Source organism: Carassius auratus, chromosome 22, assembly GCF_003368295.1.
Source record: "Carassius auratus strain Wakin chromosome 22, ASM336829v1, whole genome shotgun sequence".
NCBI lineage: Eukaryota > Metazoa > Chordata > Actinopteri > Cypriniformes > Cyprinidae > Carassius > Carassius auratus.
Window position 1 is genome coordinate 33,731,694 of NC_039264.1, and position 18,967 is coordinate 33,750,660.

The 18,967-nt window shown below is 39.8% G+C and overlaps 1 pseudogene; it reads left to right on the plus strand.

Moving 5' to 3' along the window:
• The first annotated feature begins 560 nt into the window (after positions 1-560).
• Positions 561-6,675, plus strand: LOC113040434 (zinc finger protein 721-like; annotated as a pseudogene).
• The last annotated feature ends 12,292 nt before the right edge of the window (positions 6,676-18,967 follow it).

The window sequence follows — 18,967 nt, forward strand, 5'->3', positions numbered from 1 at the left end:
AGAAATGGTATCATTGTGTCCCAACATTTTAAACCTGTAATGCGGCGACTCACTAAATGTTGTTGTTTATAATGGCCGTGCCGCTACTCTTATGTCGGTCACATCACATCCCGCAGTGTGACAAAATATTATAGAATTCTAAAAAATAAAAACATTATTAATTATTATTATTCATTTTAGATGTTTATATTTGGAAAAACTGTACTTCCTGCATAAACCTGCCCATGTTGGTTAAAGCAGAAGCTTGTTTGCCATACACATTTACCTTGTTTAATTTCTTAATTAAGGTTACATATATTTCTTTCTATTTGTGTTCACTTATTTATAATAATTGAAGTTTACTGTTAAGTGCACTTATGTCAGACTCAAGTTTATTGTTAAATTGTTAAATACCCGGCCTCCACAGCCCTGTGAGGGCTGAAAGACACTCTATGGTGAAATAGACCTAGAATACTTTAAGTTTTGTTTATTTTAAGTTAAGCAATATTGCATGATGTGTGTGAATTAATATAAGCATCAATTTGATAACGGATGTATTTTTTGAATTTGGCAGATCTGCTCCTCCAACTACACAGGAATTTACCAACAGTTTAACTCCTCCCGCAACAATTAGTGAAAGGGTTTATGAAAGAAAGCTGAAAACATGACTGATGCAGAACCCTGCGAAATAAAATTGGAAGATACTGAAGAACAAATAGGTTTGTGTATATTCTTCATTATTCATTCTTCTATAAGTTTTATAATAGTTCATGCATTATTTGGACTACTAGCACTTCTAGTTTAAGGTATTAACAGTACATAAGTCACTAATGCTTTTAAAAAATGGCCCCTTCAAAAAGAAAAGACATACTGTAAAAAATTTAAAGAATAATATGAGCCAACAACTGTTGATTTGAATATTTTTTTTTTTTTTAATTTAGGAATTACATCTGCAGTCAGGGGGTACAAAAAGTAAAGCAAATACGCATTTTGCAGATTTCATATTTTTCAGCCCCAATATAGTTTTTTACGTATTATAAAATTTCAGATTTTTTTAAAAAATAAATAACATCAAAAAGTAACATGACCGCCCCTTTTTTTTTGGGGGGGGGGGGGGGGGGCTTAAAGGGTTGATTCATCCAAATATGAAAATTACCAAATAAATTACTCGCCCTCAAGTCATCCTAGGTACATATGGTTTTTCCTTTCACATTTTTTTTTTTTTCTGAAAACCTTTTCTTTTAATAAACATTTTTACTTTAATTTTAGACTTGATCGAAGAGAACAAAGAGATTGAAGAACTGATTAAAGAGGGGGATAACCATCATGTCAAAACTGAAGAAGCATCCTGGAGATCCTCCTTGACAATAAGAGACAAAACATGGCCTGAGTGTGAAACAAAAGCAGTTAAAAGCAGTAAAACATTTTTTAGACCACATTTCCTGAAGGACCACCTCAAAGTCCATACAAAGGACAAGACTTACATATGTTATTTATGTGGAAAGAGTTTTAGTCACATGGCTGCTTTAAAGATACATCAGAAAAGACACAGCGGTGTGAAGGATCATGCTTGCTCTGAATGTGGGAAGACTTTTTTTACATATGCTGCTATGAAAGTGCACCAGACAGTTCACACTACAGAAAAACCTTACAAGTGTTCACACTGTGACAAGAGATTCAAACGGTCAGAATATCTGAGAATACATAAGAGGATCCACACTGGAGAGAAGCCGTATACATGTGAACGATGTGGGAAGAGCTTCAGACTAAAAGAAATGCTTAATCGTCACATAGATATTCACAATGGAGAGAAGCCGCACACATGTGAACAATGTGGAAAGAATTTCACACAAAAAAGTAACCTTATCAAACACATGAAAAGACACAGTGGAGAGAAGCAACACCCATGTGATCAGTGTGGGAAAACTTTTGTATATAAAGGAACCCTTAAGGACCACATGAGAATCCACACTGGAGAGAATCTTCACACATGTGATCAGTGTGGGAAAACATTTGTGTTTAAAGGAAACCTTAAAGACCACATGAATATCCACACAGGAGAGAGGCCATACAGGTGTGATCAGTGTGAGAAGAGTTTCAAACAAAAAGGTGCCCTTAATGTACACATGAGGATCCACACAGGAGAGAAGCCACACACATGCGATCAGTGTGGGAAGAGTTTCATACTTAAGAAAACTCTTAACGAACACATGATGATCCACACGGGAGAGAAGCCATATGCATGTGATCAGTGTGGGAAGAGTTTCAGACTAAAGAAAGCTCTAAGTGAACATGTCATGATCCACACCGGAGTGAAGCCGTATGCATGTGATCAGTGTGGGAAGAGTTTCAGACTTAAGCAAACTCTTAACGAACACATGATGATCCACACTGGAGAGAAGCCATTCACATGTGATCGGTGTGGGAAGAGTTTCACACAAAAACAAGCCCTTGATGTACACATGAGGATCCACACTGGAGAGAAGCCATACACATGTGATCAATGTGGAAAAAGTTTCTCACAAAAAGGAGCACTTGATTTACACACGAGGATCCACACTGGAGAGAAGCCGTACACATGTAATCAGTGTGGAAAGAGTTTCAGACTCAAGCAAACCCATAATGAACACATGAGGATCCACACTGGAGAGAAGCCGTACACATGTGATCAGTGTGGAAAGAGTTTCAGAAAATGTGATGTTTTTAAAAAACATGTGCTTACTCATTCTAGAGAGAGACTAGAAAACTGTGACCAAAGCAGAAGAACATTTCTAAAGGGCCGCTTGAAAGCTCATACAAAGGAGAAGCCTTACATATGTTATTTATGTGGAAAGAATTTTAGTCAGATGATTGCATTAAAGATACATCAGAAAAGACACATTGGTGTGAAGGATCATGTTTGCTCTAAGTGTGGGAAGACTTTTTTTACATATGGTGCAATGAAAGTGCACCAGACAGTTCACACTACAGAAACCCCTTACAAGTGTTCACACTGTGACAAGAGATTCAAACGGCCAGATTATCTGAGAATACATGAGAGGATCCACACTGGAGAGAAACCATACACATGTGAACAATGTGGGAAGAGCTTCAGACTAAAAGAAATGCTTAATCGTCACATAGATATTCACAATGGAGAGAAGCCACACACATGTGAACAATGTGGAAAGAATTTCACACAAAAAAGTAACCTTATCAAACACATGAAAAGACACAGTGGAGAGAAGCAACACACATGTGATCAGTGTGGGAAGGGTTTCTTAGACAAAGGAAACCTTAAATACCACATGAATATCCACACTGGAGAGAAGCCACACACATGTGATCAGTGTGGCAAAAGTTTTGCACATAAAGGAAACCTTTTCAAACACATGAAAAGACACTCTGGGGAGAAGCCACACACATGTGATCAATGTGGGAAGAGTTTCGCAGAAAAGGGAACCCTTAATGAAACACATGAGGATCCACACTGGAGAGAAGCCGTACACATGTGATCAGTGTGGGAGGAGTTTCACACAAAGAGGAACCCTTATTGCACACAAGAAAACCCACAGTGGAGAGAAGTCATATACATGTGATCAGTGTGGGAAAGGTTTCACGCAAAGAGGAACCCTTATTGCACACAAGAAAACCCACAGTGGAGAGAAGTCATATACCTGTGATCAGTGTGGGAGGAGTTTTATACAAAGAGGAACCCTTATGGCACACAAGAAAACCCACAGTGGAGAGAAGTCATATACCTGTGATCAGTGTGGGTTGAGTTTCAAACGAAAAGATAGACTTCATGATCACATTAAAATCCACACTGGAGAGAAGCCATACACATGTGATCAGTGTGGGAAGAGCTTCAAACGAAAAGATAGGCTTCATGATCACATGAGGATCCACACTGGAGAGAAGCCATACACATGTGATCAGTGTGGAAGGAGTTTCACACAAAGAGGAACACTTGATGCACACAAGAAAACCCACACGGGAGAGAAGTCCTACACATGTGATCAGTGTGGAAAGAGTTTCACACAAAGAGGAAACCTTAATGCACACAAGAAAACCCACAGTGAAGAGAAGCCATACACATGTGATCAGTGTGGGAAGAAATTCAAACGAAAAGAAAGTCTTCATGATCACATAAAAATCCACACTGGAGAGAAGCCGTATACATGTGATCAATGTGGAAGGAGTTTCATACGAAGAGTAACCCTTTACAAACACAAGAAAACCCACAGTGGGGAAAAGCCGTTCATGTGTGATCAGTGTGGGAGGAGTTTCACACAAAGAGCAAACCTTATTGCACACGAAAAAACCCACAATGGAGAGAAGTCACATACATGTGCTCAGTGTGGGAAGAATTTCAAACAAAAAGAAAGCCTTCATGATCACATGAGGACCCACACTGGAGAGAAGCCATACACATGTGATCAGTGTGGGAAGAGTTTTCATACGAAGAGTAACCCTTTACAAACACAAGAAAACCCACAGTGGAGAGAGGCCGTACACGTGTGATCAGTGTGAGAAGAGTTTCACCCTCAGAGAAAACCTTATTGCGCACAAGAAAACCCACAGTAGAGAGAAGTCTTATACATGTGATCAGTGTGGGAAGAATTTCAAACTAAAAGAAAGCCTTCATGAGCACATGAGGATCCACACTGGAGAGAAGCCGTACACATGTGATCATTGTGGGAGGAGTTTCATGCGAAGAGCAACCCTTCACAAACACAAGAAAACCCACAGTGGGGAGAAGCCGTACACATGTGATCAGTGTGGGAAGAGTTTCACACAAAGAGGAAATCTTATTTCACACAAGGAAACCCACAGTGGAGAAAAGCCGTACACATGTGATCAATGTGGGAAGAGTTTCACACAAAGAAAAAACCTTATTGCACACAAGAAAACCCACAGTGGAGAGAAGTCATATACATGTGATCAGTGTGGGAAGAATTTCAAACAAAAAGAAAGCCTTCATGTTCATTTGAGGATCCATTCCGGAGAGAAGCCGTACACATGTGATCGGTGTGGGAGGAGTTTCATGCGAAGAGTAACTCTTTACAAACACAAAAAAACCCACACTGGACTGAAACAGCACCAGACAGTTCACACTACAGAAACACCTTACAAGTGTTCACACTGTGACAAGAGATTCAAACGGTCAACACAACTTCAAATACATGAGAAAATCCACACTGGAGAAAAGCCTCATCACTGCCATTCATGTGGGGAGAGATTCACTCAATTATCTTCTTTAATCTGTCATAAATTACATGTGTGCATGTCTGAAATTACAGTAATTGGATGAAGTTCTGATCCTGTACATCCAGGTGCTAGGTAAGGCTGCATTAAGTAATTATTTTGTTCAGAGATTATTCAAATGATTAATCTTTTGTTGATTATTTCACAGATTAATCAGCATCTTGAAGGATTGTTCGGGTTGTTTGTTAAATTGTTAAATTACACCCATTCTAAGAAATAAAACAAGGAAATCACTTCAGTTTTTGAAAATGTTTTCTTAATATACCTAGAGTAAACCAAATTATCTTTCTTCAGGTTTTCAGTCCTTCTCAGAAGTCATCAATACACTAACTTGCTCATTACTGAAACACAAAAATAAATTGGATTTTTAACAACATATAGGAGGCTAAAATATGAATCTACAAACTATTGTTAGTGGCAATTTTGAGAACACTGAGGTTTGCAAGCTGGTCGGAGTTCATTATAAAGTTTAAGACAAATGTTTCAGAGATGAAGACATATGTGTTATATTTTGCATGTGTGTGTATAAATTAATCTCTTAATGCTAAATGCTAATAATGTGGCCACTGGGAGACCACAGACAATTGTGATTCATTACAATTAGTGCTGGAGGATTAATCGTATTGCAATTGCAATCATTATGTCAGCCTGTGCGATTATATGATGCCAAAATGTTGCAATTATATTAAATAACTGTGGACTTGAGCACACATACATTCTGAGAACACTTGTGTGCCCAGTGAGGAGACCAGAATGAATATGGATGCAGAGATCGACACTGATCTGATTTCTAATCTCTTTCTAGCAAAAGTCTTGATGCCCATACACACCGTTAGTAAAGTGGGATTTCAGAAAATGATCCGCACAGTGGACAATTGGTACCAGCTGCACTCTTGAAGCTGTTTCAATCAAGTTGCTATCCCAAAACTTTATAACTTGCACAGAGATGAATTTCAAAAGGAAATGGCTACTGTGACCATTTTTTTCAACCACTACGGACCTGTGGTAAAGCAGGACAAGTGAACCATTTATTAGATTGACTGTGCACTTTGTCGCCAAGGAGTTTGAATTGAAAAGTCACTGCCTGCAAACATTGTATTTCCCTGACGACCACATCAGAGAGAACATAGCCCGTGGGCTTGAGTGAGGCACTGGCTGCGTGGAACCTCTGTGTGGAGCGTCAGGTCGCCATCACAACAGACAATGGCACCAACATTACCAAAGCGGTAGAGCTTGATCAGTGGACTAGAATCCAGTGCTTTGGGCATAGACTTCATTTTGCCATTGGTAAGTTAAATTGATTACATATTTAGTTTTTACATGCAGCACATATTTTAAACCACTGTACTTGTATTGAAAGTGCAAGTGAAGACACACAGCAGTGAACACTCACCCAGAGCAGTAGGCAGCCATTTATGCTGCAGCAGACAGGGAGCAGTTGGTTGTACTGTGCCTCTCTCAAGGGCACCTCGTACAATCCCTGCCGGTACGAGACTCGAACTCGCTACCTTAGGGTTACAAGTCCGACTCTAACCATTAGGTCACGACTTCCCATTAAACCCATAGTTAATTTTAAGAGCAATTCATTATGGGGATAGGGACAATTGTACCCTCAATTTATTAATTAAATCATTTTAAATACAATGTATCATTCTGTGTGCCACAAAACATACTAAGAGTGGTCGATTTCATTTAGGGCTAATAATTAGCATTCAATATAACTTTGTAACAGATGGATGAGTGTAAAAAAACAAATCTGCCATATCTATTTGCCTACTACTCCAATATCATTCATTAGGCCTAGAGTAGTGACATGATTTACATTACATTTAGCAGACACTTTTATCCAAAGCGACTTACAAATGAGGACAATGGAAGCAATAAAAACAACAAAAGAGCAATGATATATAAGTGCTATAACAAGTCTCAGTTTAAACACAGTACACGTAGCAAGGGCTTTTAAATAATATAATAAAAATAAAACAGAATAGAAAAAAGAATAGAGCAAGCTAGTGTTAGAGGTCTTTTTATATATAATTGAATAATAAATAAAAGAAAAAATATATAATTCAAAAAGATTAGAAAGGTACTTAATTTTTTAAAGAATAGAATTAGAATAGTGAGTGCTAAAGTTAGAGGGTCAAATAAAGATAGAAGAAATGTGTTTTAAGCCGATTCTTGAAGATGGCTAAGGACTGCTCAGATTGAGTTGGGCAGGTAATTCCACCAGGAGGGAACATAAAAGTCCATAAAAGTGACTGTGCTTCTTTGGAATGCCACAATCAAGCGACGTTCACTTGCAGAATGCAAGCTTCTAGATAAGCACATAAGTCTCAAGTAATGAATTTAGGTAAAGGGGTGCAGTGCCAGTGGTGGTTATGTATGCAAACATCAATGCCTTGTATTTTATGTCAGCAGCTATTGGAAGCCAGTGCAAACTGATAAACAGAGCAAATCTTGCTGCAGCATTCTGGATTAACTGTAAATGTTTGAAGGATCTGGTTGGAAGACCTGCCAAGAGAGCATTGCAATAGTCAAGCCTGGACAGAACAAGAGCTTGAACAAGGAGCTGTACAGCATGTTCCGAAAGAAAGGGCTTGATCATCTTAATGTTGAATAAAGCAAATCTGCAGGACCGGACAGTTTTAGCAATGTGATCCGAGAAAGTTAGCTGAACATAAATCATAACTCCAAGATTTCTGGCTGTTTAAGGAGTTATGGTTGATGTGCCTTACTTGATGGTGAAATTGTGATGAAATGATGGGTTTGCTGGAACCACAAACAGTTCTGTCTCGGCAAGGTTGAGTTGAAGGTGATGGTCCTTAATCCAATAAGAAACAAGCTGAGATGCTAGCAGCTACTGTCGGATCATCAGGATGGAATGAGAGCTAGAGTTGAATGTCATCAGCATAGCAGTGGTATGAAAAGCCATGTTTCTGAATGACAGAACTTAATGATGCCATGTAGACGGAGAAAAGAAGTGGTCCAAGAACTGAGCCCTGAGGCACCCCAGTAGTTAGATGTTGCGACTTGGACACCTCACCTCTCCAAGATACTTTAAATGACCTATCTGATAGGTAAGACTCAAACCACTGGAGTGTGGTTCCTGAGATGCCCTTTGTCGGTAGGGTTGACAGGAGGATCTGGTGGTTAACTGTGTCAAAAGCAGTGGACAGATCAAGCAAGCTAAGTATTTAAGATTTGGATTCTGCTCTTGCCAGTTTCAGTGCTTCAACAACTGAGATTAAGGCCTGTTAAAGTGATGAGGGAAAATTGCCAGTGTGGAGGGATATGTTAATAATGTGATTGAGTGCAGGTACAATTGCAGGAGAAATGGCTTTAAAGAGATGAGATGGAATAGGATCAAGCGGAGAAGTAGTAGGATGATTAGAAAGGATGAGTTTGGAGACTTCTGCCTCAGAGAGTGAAGAGAAGGATATGAATGAGGGTATGTTTGCTGCTGAAATGTGGTTTGAACAGTATAGAAACCATTATGCCTATGGAATGTCCTCACAATTCACAAAAACAAACTTTTGTGTGTGTGTGTGTGCTCTCATGTTTGTATTACTGTTTTATGCTATTAATATGAATTGAGCATGTAATCAGAATGTGAATTTAAACATTTTGCAATGTTACTGTAGTAAGTTTTTTTTTTATCTTATTCACAGAAAATGCTCTGAAAGAAAATGCACAATGCATTAGCAGAGCTACTGGTATATGTAGGAAGATTGTGGGCCACTTCTCCCATAGTTGGAAGAAAAGATTGACCTTGAGGGAAGCACAACGAGAGCTCAACCTCCCAGAGCATGCCATAGTGACAGACTGCTCAACACGATGGGGTTCCACTCAGAAAATGATAGCAAGAGTCCTAGAGCAGCATTTTGTGCGTTGTCCCAAGTTCTCTCTACAGACTGCAAAGTGCAACGCCTACTCCCTTCATGACAGGGTCTGGAGGTCTTGGAATCTGTAAACAAGTCACTAAGCCTACTCCAAGACTTTACAAGTGCCTTATTGGGTGAACATTATGTGAGCATATCTTGTGTGAAACCTGCTCTGCATCTTCTGAACACCTCAGTGCTGGCTGAAGATGAAGCAGACACTGACCTGACCAAATCACTGAAATCAAAAATTGTTAGCTAACTCAACAACAAATATACAGGCAAACAGGGCTTGTTAAACTTCACAACTTTACTAGACCTAAGGTTCCAAACACAATACATCTCTGAAGAAGAGACCTAGACCTTAAAGGTACGAGCCATCTCTTGAGTTGACAGTGAGTGAAACTGATTACTTAACTGGTAAGAATTCAATGTAACAAATTTCTAAAACGTGCATTATTTGTTTCAGGATATTCACCACCAGCAAATCTGTAGCCCAAAGCACTGCAGTGATGGAGAATGATAGCATGGATGTGGAAAGTCCACCTGCTGCTAAGGCCCAAAAGAAAATTCTGGCCAGTTTCTTCAAGGAAATCACATGCACAGCACCAAGAGCATCATTGTTATCCACATCTGGTTTCATGGCACAGTTTAGAGAAGCAGTGGCCACTGAACTCAATGCTTACATTTACATGCCATGTATAGAGCATGGAGAAAATCCACTGAAATGGTGTAAGAAGCTAGCACTGAAATATTTAGGCATACAAAGCTGTACATCAGAGAGAGCTTTTTGCAACAGTGGTAATGTTGTGTCAAATCAGTGCTCTGAAACCAGAGAAGGTGGATATGCTTGTTTTTTGGCAATGGACCTCTAATGTGATAAGTTTAATTTAGAAAGAGGATTTGGAAGTACCAGTTGGTTACATAAAAACACACACACAAAAAAAAATGATGCTTTTTAGTATCATTGACTGAACCACAATTTTATATCCAGTTTCCAAAAGAGTTTATACAGAGTACATGTTTCATCCTGCATAAATGTCCCTGTTTGGACAAAATGTTTAAAATGTCTTATTTTTGTGAAAATGTGTATGTTTTTATTAATTTTTTTATTTATTTTAGCTATCCTTTTCAGAAAATTTTTACGTTAATGCAAATGTTATTTCATTTTGTAAAAATAATTCTGTTTGAAAACATTTATAGTTTTACAAATACAAATGTTAGCATTATCACTAATCTGTGTGTGCGTTTTCCTTAAAAACCTATCACGTTGACTCATGATACTGTTTATTATAATCACATATCGAATTATTGACCTCAATAACCGCAATATGAACATTTTCCCAAAATGTGCAGTCCTAATTGCAATGCATTAGGCATAATAGAAAGCCAGTTAATTTAAAGATTTTTAAAAGTACTATTAATAGCATTAATAGTATTTTCGTGCCATGACCATAGGGGCAGGAACATGTGCAACATGTACACTTACACTTCATTTAATTTAATTAGGCAAAATATTTTAACAGTTTATGCTCATTCTGAGCGCCAAATATGTTTTGTTTAGTTGATGTTTTTCACTAAGCAACTGCATGCAGTGTAAAATGACATTCAGGTTTGAGCCAGGGATAAATCATTTTTAACTCCTAATATCTTTTTTTTTTTCACAATTAACCTCATCTATATAAATATACAGCATCACACAATCTTTTTTTCAGCCAAAAGTAATGATGTATATTTATGGTAAAGGCTGATTGGCCTTTCACCAATGAGAAACATTTCGGCCCACCAATTCCTCTGACATGCAGGAGCTGTCTTTAAAACTAGAAAGAAGCTGGTTAGAAATAAAATCAAGAAGTGTATTTAGAAATTATGGCAACTGCATTGGGACAAATATACCAAATGTAAACATTTGTATCAAATACAGTCAGCAGTGGGTAAGGGAAGAGTATCAAGTTGGAGCAGAACTGAGGAGAACATTACAAGGGTAGGATTGGGGCATACAAGGTTAAACAGCTACAATGCATTTGATAAGCAAACATTCAGCAGGTCTATGAGAGGTATGTTACTTTAACGAAAGAGTTCAACATGTTATAAAGTGCTGTAAGAAATATATTGTGGAAAGAAATTAGTTAAAGAATGAATTAGAGAATATGGGTGCGTTTACAATTAAGAATTTATAAAATCCAGGTAGATAGCATGTAATAGCAGTTATGTTCAAATATTTTGGAAGTACTGGGATGCCTAAGTGAATATAAATTGGTGTTTTTTTTTTTTATCCTACAAAGGGTGGACTGAGGATCTGAACACAGTAATGGATAAAGCTCTATGAAGACTAAACGGGTACAAGAGTGATTGAATGTGGGTTGATAGGCAAATCAGGATTGTTGATAGAGGCTGCATCCGGAATGGCATTCTAAATGAGAAGGTACTTCATTTCAATAATTACTTATCAAGCGCTAGAAGATATGTACTCTACAGCCACATCTCATTGAGTATGAATGTGATCCGGACTTCATCTGCCATGTTGATGTTATCATGTAACCTACAGTATGATGTTAACAAGCGCAACACTTGAAGGATATGAGCGACAGGTTAGATGCATTTGTCTGTAAATATTTTGATGTTAAAATTTGCTCATTTTGTGGTCTTGTTGAAGACACAGCTGCCCTTTTATTGTGATTGTAATATTACCAGTACAAAGTTCAGGCATGAAACTCTAGATGGCGCAGCCCGATAGATCTAACTCAATCTAAGCTAATGACATCATCACATTGAACAGCTGATTGGTTCTCTCCTGTATTGGTAACCAGTAAGCTCGCTGCTCAAGATTAAAATATGACTAGAGGTTGCTGTAGCAGTTGCAGCTTGCTTCAGAAACCCTTTCACCTTCCCCGGCTCCACCTGTATAGATCTGCTATGAGGTGATTCATGTATGTTATATGGTGCAGCAGCAATACAGTATATTGTCATGTACTAATATTACCATGCCCATAGCTCCAAGGGTTGTCATGACAAAAATATTTTATGTTGAATTAAGTTTTTATATTTCTAACTCTACTAAAATGACCCACAGTTTGATCCTTAAATTATACACACACACACACATATATATATATATATATATATATATAGTTACGAAAACCTGATCTCAAGAATGAATATGTTATTAATTTCTATGTATAAAATTGTTCATCTACAATCAAAACTGCCTCAAATTCTTGTTGAATTTCTTATTTCATCCCTAAAGCTTATAAATAACAACAATTATTATTTATTTTTTTGCTTGTCTTATGTTAAATAGACATGTTTATGTAAATGCACTTCAGAAATGTACATGTGCTCACTGGAGCTCTGCTGTTCACTCTACATAAATCTTGTTTTTACAGAAAAAAATCAGTGTAAAAAAGTCATACTGTAACATTAATATCTATCGCTTACACCTCAATTAACAGTTTACTATACAGTAGCTCAACAAATATGATTTTAACTCAAGGAACTTTGTTTTTGTGACAAAGAGGCTGAGGCAGTCAGATCCATCTGGAGTATTTTATTAACACAGGCAACCCGGCAGAGATAGACAGTCATAGATCTCAATAACACTAGACAGGGCCAGTATAAATAAACGGTAAATGAACTGCATTTATATAGCCTTTTCAACAGACCTCATGGCCATCCAAAGCACTTTATAAGTTGCCTCACATTCACCCATTTACACTACTCATTCATACACCAACTGTGGCGTCAGCCATTCAAGGCACCATCCAGCTCATCGGGAGCAGCTGGGGTTAGGTGTCTTGCTTAAGGACACCTCAACACTTGGTCAGGTGGAGCCAGGGATTGAACCAACAACCTTCCAGTTTGTAGACAACCTACATGAACCACTGAGCCACTGCTGCCCTGAATAAATAACTCAAAGCAGCACACAGGTAAGGGCAAATCCAAGAATCCTAACTCAAAACTGGCCTGGGTAAGGGGCTGGCAGCTTAGGTTCAAAAACGAGATCAGAGTCCAAGTCAAAATCACAAGAGCAAACACGAGTGATAAGCTAGAGACAGAGTTTGGGTAAATCAAGACTTCACAAATGAATGATGAGCAGAGCAGTCCAGATAAAGGGGAGCTGAGGACAGAGCCCCAACCTGCGAGCGGCTTCGGAAGCGAGGACCTGGCCGACGGCGGGGTCTACCACAGGGTCTTGGAGCAGGTCGATCTGGGTGGTCTCGGTGAAAAGTAGCAGTTAATATGGGATCCAGGATATCCTGAGACGTGACCCAGGAGTGCTCCTTGGGACCGTACCCCTCCCAGTCGATAATGTATTGCAAACCCCACTGTGACTTCTGGAGCCCGGAACCTCACGCACCCCGGAAAGCCTCCACGCCATCCACCTCAATGGGGTGAGTCTGCACAGGAGCGACCTCCTCTCAGCTCCTCTCTCTCCTGGGGGCGACAGCGGTGCTATCTGATGAAGAATCTTAAATGGCCTGACAAAATGAGGAGATAGTTTCCTGCTCGGTATCTGAGACCCCTGTGCCTACCTAATGCTGGTAACAGCGAATGGCGTGCTGCAAGTGAATGTGAGCAGCATCACAGGTGGCCTCGTTGTGCCGGAGCCATGGATTTACTGCTGGGAGGAAGAGGGGAGGATGGGCGTTTGACCAGTGGCAGGCTTTAACAGGGAATTCTGGGCATACTCCGCCCAGACCAGAAAGCGACTCCAGTACTGCTGATTCTGGTGGCAATAAGTTCTTAGAAATCTAATCAAATCCTGGTTTAGACGTTCAACCTGCCCATTGTCCTAGGGATGGTAACCAGAAGTTAAACTAACATTAATATTGAGTTTGGAACACAACTCTCTCCAGACACGGGAGGTAAACTGGGGCCCGCGGTCAGTGACAATGTCTTCGGGCAGACCAAAGAGACGAAACACTTGGTTGAGAAGAGCCTCGGCTTTCTGTAAGGACGTGGGCAGGCCGGTCAGGGGTATAAAACAACAGGACTTAGAGAAGCGGTCCACCATGGAGATGATGGTAGTAAACCACTGGGATGGAGGCAGATCTGTAACAAAGTCCACTGCGATGTGCGACCAGGGTCGCTGTGGTACTGGCAGAGGTTGTAATAATCCAGGGGGTTTGAGATGAGAGGATTTCACAGTGTTACAAACGGGCATCGATGAATAAACTTGATGACATCAGACTGGAGTGAAACCCACCAAAAGCGATTGGAAACCAACTGTATGGTGGCCGCGATACCAGGATGACCCGCGCTAGGGGTGCAGTGAACCCACTGAAGCACACGGTGGCAGAGCCCGGATGGAACAAAGAGACGGGCGGGATGATTACTTAGAGATACTGTGATTTTGGAGATGATGTCCCAGTGGACAGGAGCCACGATTAGTGTAGTGGGAATAATGGGTTCAGGCTTAGATTCTTCACAGGGACCGTCAAACTGTCGGGACAGGGCATCAGCTTTGCCGTTCTGGGAGCCAGGGAATTAGAATAAATCAAAATGTCATCAATGTAGACAATAACTCTCTGATGTAACATGTCCCAGAAAATTTAATATACAAATGCTTGAAAAACTGAAGGACTGTTTGAGAGGCCGAAAGGCATCACCCGATATTCGTAGTGCACGGATGTAGTAGAAAACGCAGTTTTCCACTCGACACCACTCTGTATGTGAATCAGGTTGTATGCGTTCCTTAAGTCCAGCTTGGTAAAGTAGCGGGCAGTACGGAGAATTTCCAGAGCTGCTGGGACTAACGGGAGAGGATAGCGGTATTTCACTGTCACTTCATGAAGAACACGATAGTTGATTCACGAAAAAGAATCCGGCGGAAGCCGGAGATGTAGAGGTAGTAATAAAACCTTTAGCCAGCTGTTCGTCAATGTACGCCCTCATGGCTTCTGTTTCAGGTTGTGACTGCGGGTAAACTCTTCCGCGTGGAGGTACAGCTCCAGGCAAAAGCTCAATGGCACAGTCACCAGCACAGTGAGCCGGAAGATGAGAATCTTCGGTTTCACTGAAAGCCAGAGCTAGATCGTGGTATTCGGGGGGAATTCTCTGAAAATCCATTCCCTTGAGGGAAGCGCTGTGGAGTTCAGTACCTGGGACAGTAGCCATGCAGTTGATCTGACAGAATGCGGACCACCTGGATATTCTCCTGTCTGACCAGGAAATCTGGGGGTTATGTCACTCTAGCCATGGAAGCCCCAAGATTATAGAATGCACGGGCGAGTGAATCTTGAAGAATTGGATAGTTTCAGAATGCTGTGTTCCGAAGCGGAGCGTGAGGGGTTGCGTGGTGTATTGCACCTCTCCAGACCCCAGGGGGTGTCAATCCAGCGCTTCCACAGTCACACCAGACTCACATGTGAGGAGAGTTTTGGCAAATGCAAGTTCGATAAAATTTCCAGCAGCTCCAGAATCAATCAAGGCCTTTACATTTAAACTTTTCTGTTAAACTTCAAAGAACTATCCACAGAGAATAATTTAAAAGAGTGATTAGAACTCACCGCAGATCCAGAATCAATCAAGGCATTTACATTTAAAGTTTGTTCGTTAAACTTCAAAGAACTATCCACAGAAAATAATTTAGAAGAGTGATTAGAACTCACTGCAGCAGAATTCTTGAGCGCTTGATTAACCCGGCAGGTAGCCCTCAGATGTCCTGCCTCTCAGGAAGACATGCAGAGATGATTACGGCATCTCCTCTCCCACTCCGATGTAGAGATGCGCGTGTAACCAATCTGCATGGGCTCCGACCCCGTGCTGGAGGAAGCACACTCGAAGAAATTGTACCTGAGAGGTGTGCGTCGGGAGCGAATCAAGTTGTCGAGGCGGATGGCGAGCTCCATAATTTGATTCAAGGATTTACCGTCGTCCCAGCATGCCAGCTCTCCCTGGATGTCCAGGTTGAGTCCTTTGCGATACAGGAGCTTTAGAGGTTCCTCCTCCCATCCAGCTTGAGCTGCAAGGGTCCGAAAAGAGAGTGTGTAGTAGTAGTAGTGTAGTCCGCTGTGGTAGAATTACCCTGGCGTAACATGAGCAGTAGTTCTTCGGGATCCTTTCCTCCTGCTGAATGTTCAAACACCTCTCTAAATTGGGTTAAAAACTCATCATAAGAAGGGAAAGAGAGCTTACCTCCATACCAGAGTGCAGTAGCCCATTCCAGAGCCCAGCCGGTGAGTAGGGAGCATATGAAGAAAACGCGGTTCTCATCAGTGGAGTAGGACTATGTCTGCTGATCAAAATACAAGCTGCACTGCAACAAAAATCCCTTACAGGCAGAATGTTAGCCATCAAATTTTTCGGAAAAGGGATAATTTAGGCTGGCTTGTATGTTTACTCATGGAAGGTGGAACAGGAGCAGGTGCAGCTGGACTCGGAGCTTGATTCTCAGCCACGCTCGGTGGGGATAGGGCTAATCTGTGAGAGCTGTTAATTTTACCAGCTGTTGCTGATGGGCGGCCAGCACATTAGCTTGAGAGGATACCTTGGAGGTGAGTCGATGGAAATCTGCTGGATCCTGTTTCAGTGAAGTCTTCTGTGATGAAGAGGCTGAGGCGGTCGGATCCATCTGCAGTATTTTATTAACACAGGCAAGCCAGAAGAGATAGACAGTCATAGAACTCAAGAACACTAGGCAGGGCCAGTATAAATAACTCAAAGCAGCACACAGGTAAGGGCAAATCCAAGAATCTTAACTCAAAACAGGCCTGGGTAAGGGGCTGGCAGCTTAGGTTCAAAAACGAGATCAGAGTCCAAGTCAAAATCACAAGAGCAAACACGAGAGATAAGCTAGAGAAAGAGTTTGAGTAGATCAAGACTTCACAAATGAACAATGAGCAGAGCAGTCCAGATAGAGGGGAACTGAGGGTACACAGGTGATAATGCAATGATAAGGAGATTAAACAGGATATAATGAGCAGAGATGAATAATGGGAAAATCAGTCCTAATACGCAGAAGAGAGGCATTGTTGAGCATTCCATGACAGTTTTTGATTTGTAATAAATTTGTAAATGCCCTTGTTGCTGTTCTCATTCATGTCCAATGATGATGTATCCTCTCCCGTGGGCTTCTGGCATAAAAGAGTGTCCATCGATGAACACCTCAGAATCTGGGCTGAAACAATAGGACATCCAGGGATTTCTGACCTAATTTTTTATGAATACTGTGGTTTTCAAATGTACTTCTTTCTTCACATAGTCTTTTCCTACTATATAGCTGGTATGTAGGTATATTAGAATGTACGTCCAAATCTCGCGAGAATTATTGCAATTTTTGTCTACTCTTTTTATGGAATACTGATGATTCAAACATACTTATTCGGTCACCTACAGCTTTTTGCATACTAGGGAGTTGTGCCATTTCTGACACAGCCCCTATCTCTAAAACTAGAAAGAAAAAGTAGTTACAGCTAGCCATGTGGTTAGACAGTAGACTTACATGGAAAGAATGTTAAAAGGATGGAGGATAAATACAAGAGAGTGTTTAATATAATGAGATGTATGACTTGGTCTGCGGAGTGGACAAGTTGGCATTAAAAACGATTTACATAATGTTGATTAGACTGAATTATAGTTGCATAGTATATGGATCTTCAGCAAAGAAGAAACATCTTGAAAAATTTATAAAATATACATTTAAAATAATACTTTTAAAATGGAGCATGAAATTTCTCTGCAAACCTTCCATTAGTCGGCCTATTTGATCTATCCCTTCACCATTATTACACTTTCTCAGTTAAGTAAACAATGTTTGATAGCAACAGCTTTTCTCCACCCGAGTCATGCAAAAAATCATATGCAACCAGTAAACAGATTAATTATTCACATATCCCTGTGATCTCCCAGATAAAGGCTAGCTTCAAATTAACCAACAATTAAATGTTTAACAGTTTGTGAATAACTCATAATTGTATCCCAATTTAGTTACTTGGAGTTTGTTAACGAATGGCCTACTTTGCATCAGCAACACTGATTTAATGACAAACAATCAACTGAACAAAGTGATGACACCTGAATTTGTAGCAACAATTTTCTAATGAATTAATCATTTAAATGTTAATCGTAGTACTATAATATATTAAGGGCCAGGTATGCAATGGAATGCAAATTCATGACCCTACTAAACAGCTACTTCAATGAGGGTACAATATTCAGCAATCAAACGTTTATTTTTCAATCATTGCACAACTATTTGGAAGTTGAAAACCACCATTTTAGCTTTTCAACAATTATTAAATTATCAATATGTTTTGTTTTTAAATGTACCCAGAAACGTAATCAGAAAATAGCAACAGAACTTGTCAAGGAGTATTAACACAACTCCAACCACTGAATCTATTGAGAGCCATAAAAGTATAGAGGACAAATAAACATTAATAGTGTAGTAAGAACAATTACTAATAATGCAAAAGAGAATACTACAGAAAAGGTATTCTAAAATATTTGAAATGTTCTAACAGAAACAGAAAAACTTGTGTGAATTTGAGTGAGAAAGTACATTTGTGTGTATTTGTGTGTGTGTGTGTGTGTGTAAAGGAGTGTATTGAATGAGTGTGTGTAGCTTGAAGACTACATTGCAGAGGTCTCTTTAGCTACAGATGGCTTTAAGCAAAACAAGTTTCTCAGAGCGGCTCACAGTAAATGTTGCTGATCCACGCAAGTTTACCATTACATTAATAGGGTGGCATTAACATGTAATGTTGTACAACACTGAAACGCTGTATTTATTTTTATTTTTTCTGTACAACCAACAAACTTAATATAGCCTGAACGTGGGAAGCTAATGTTAATTGTGGGTCTGCTGCTTGGTATAATAGTTTTCAATAACATTATGTTAACTGGTAAACTATTTAGCCTAG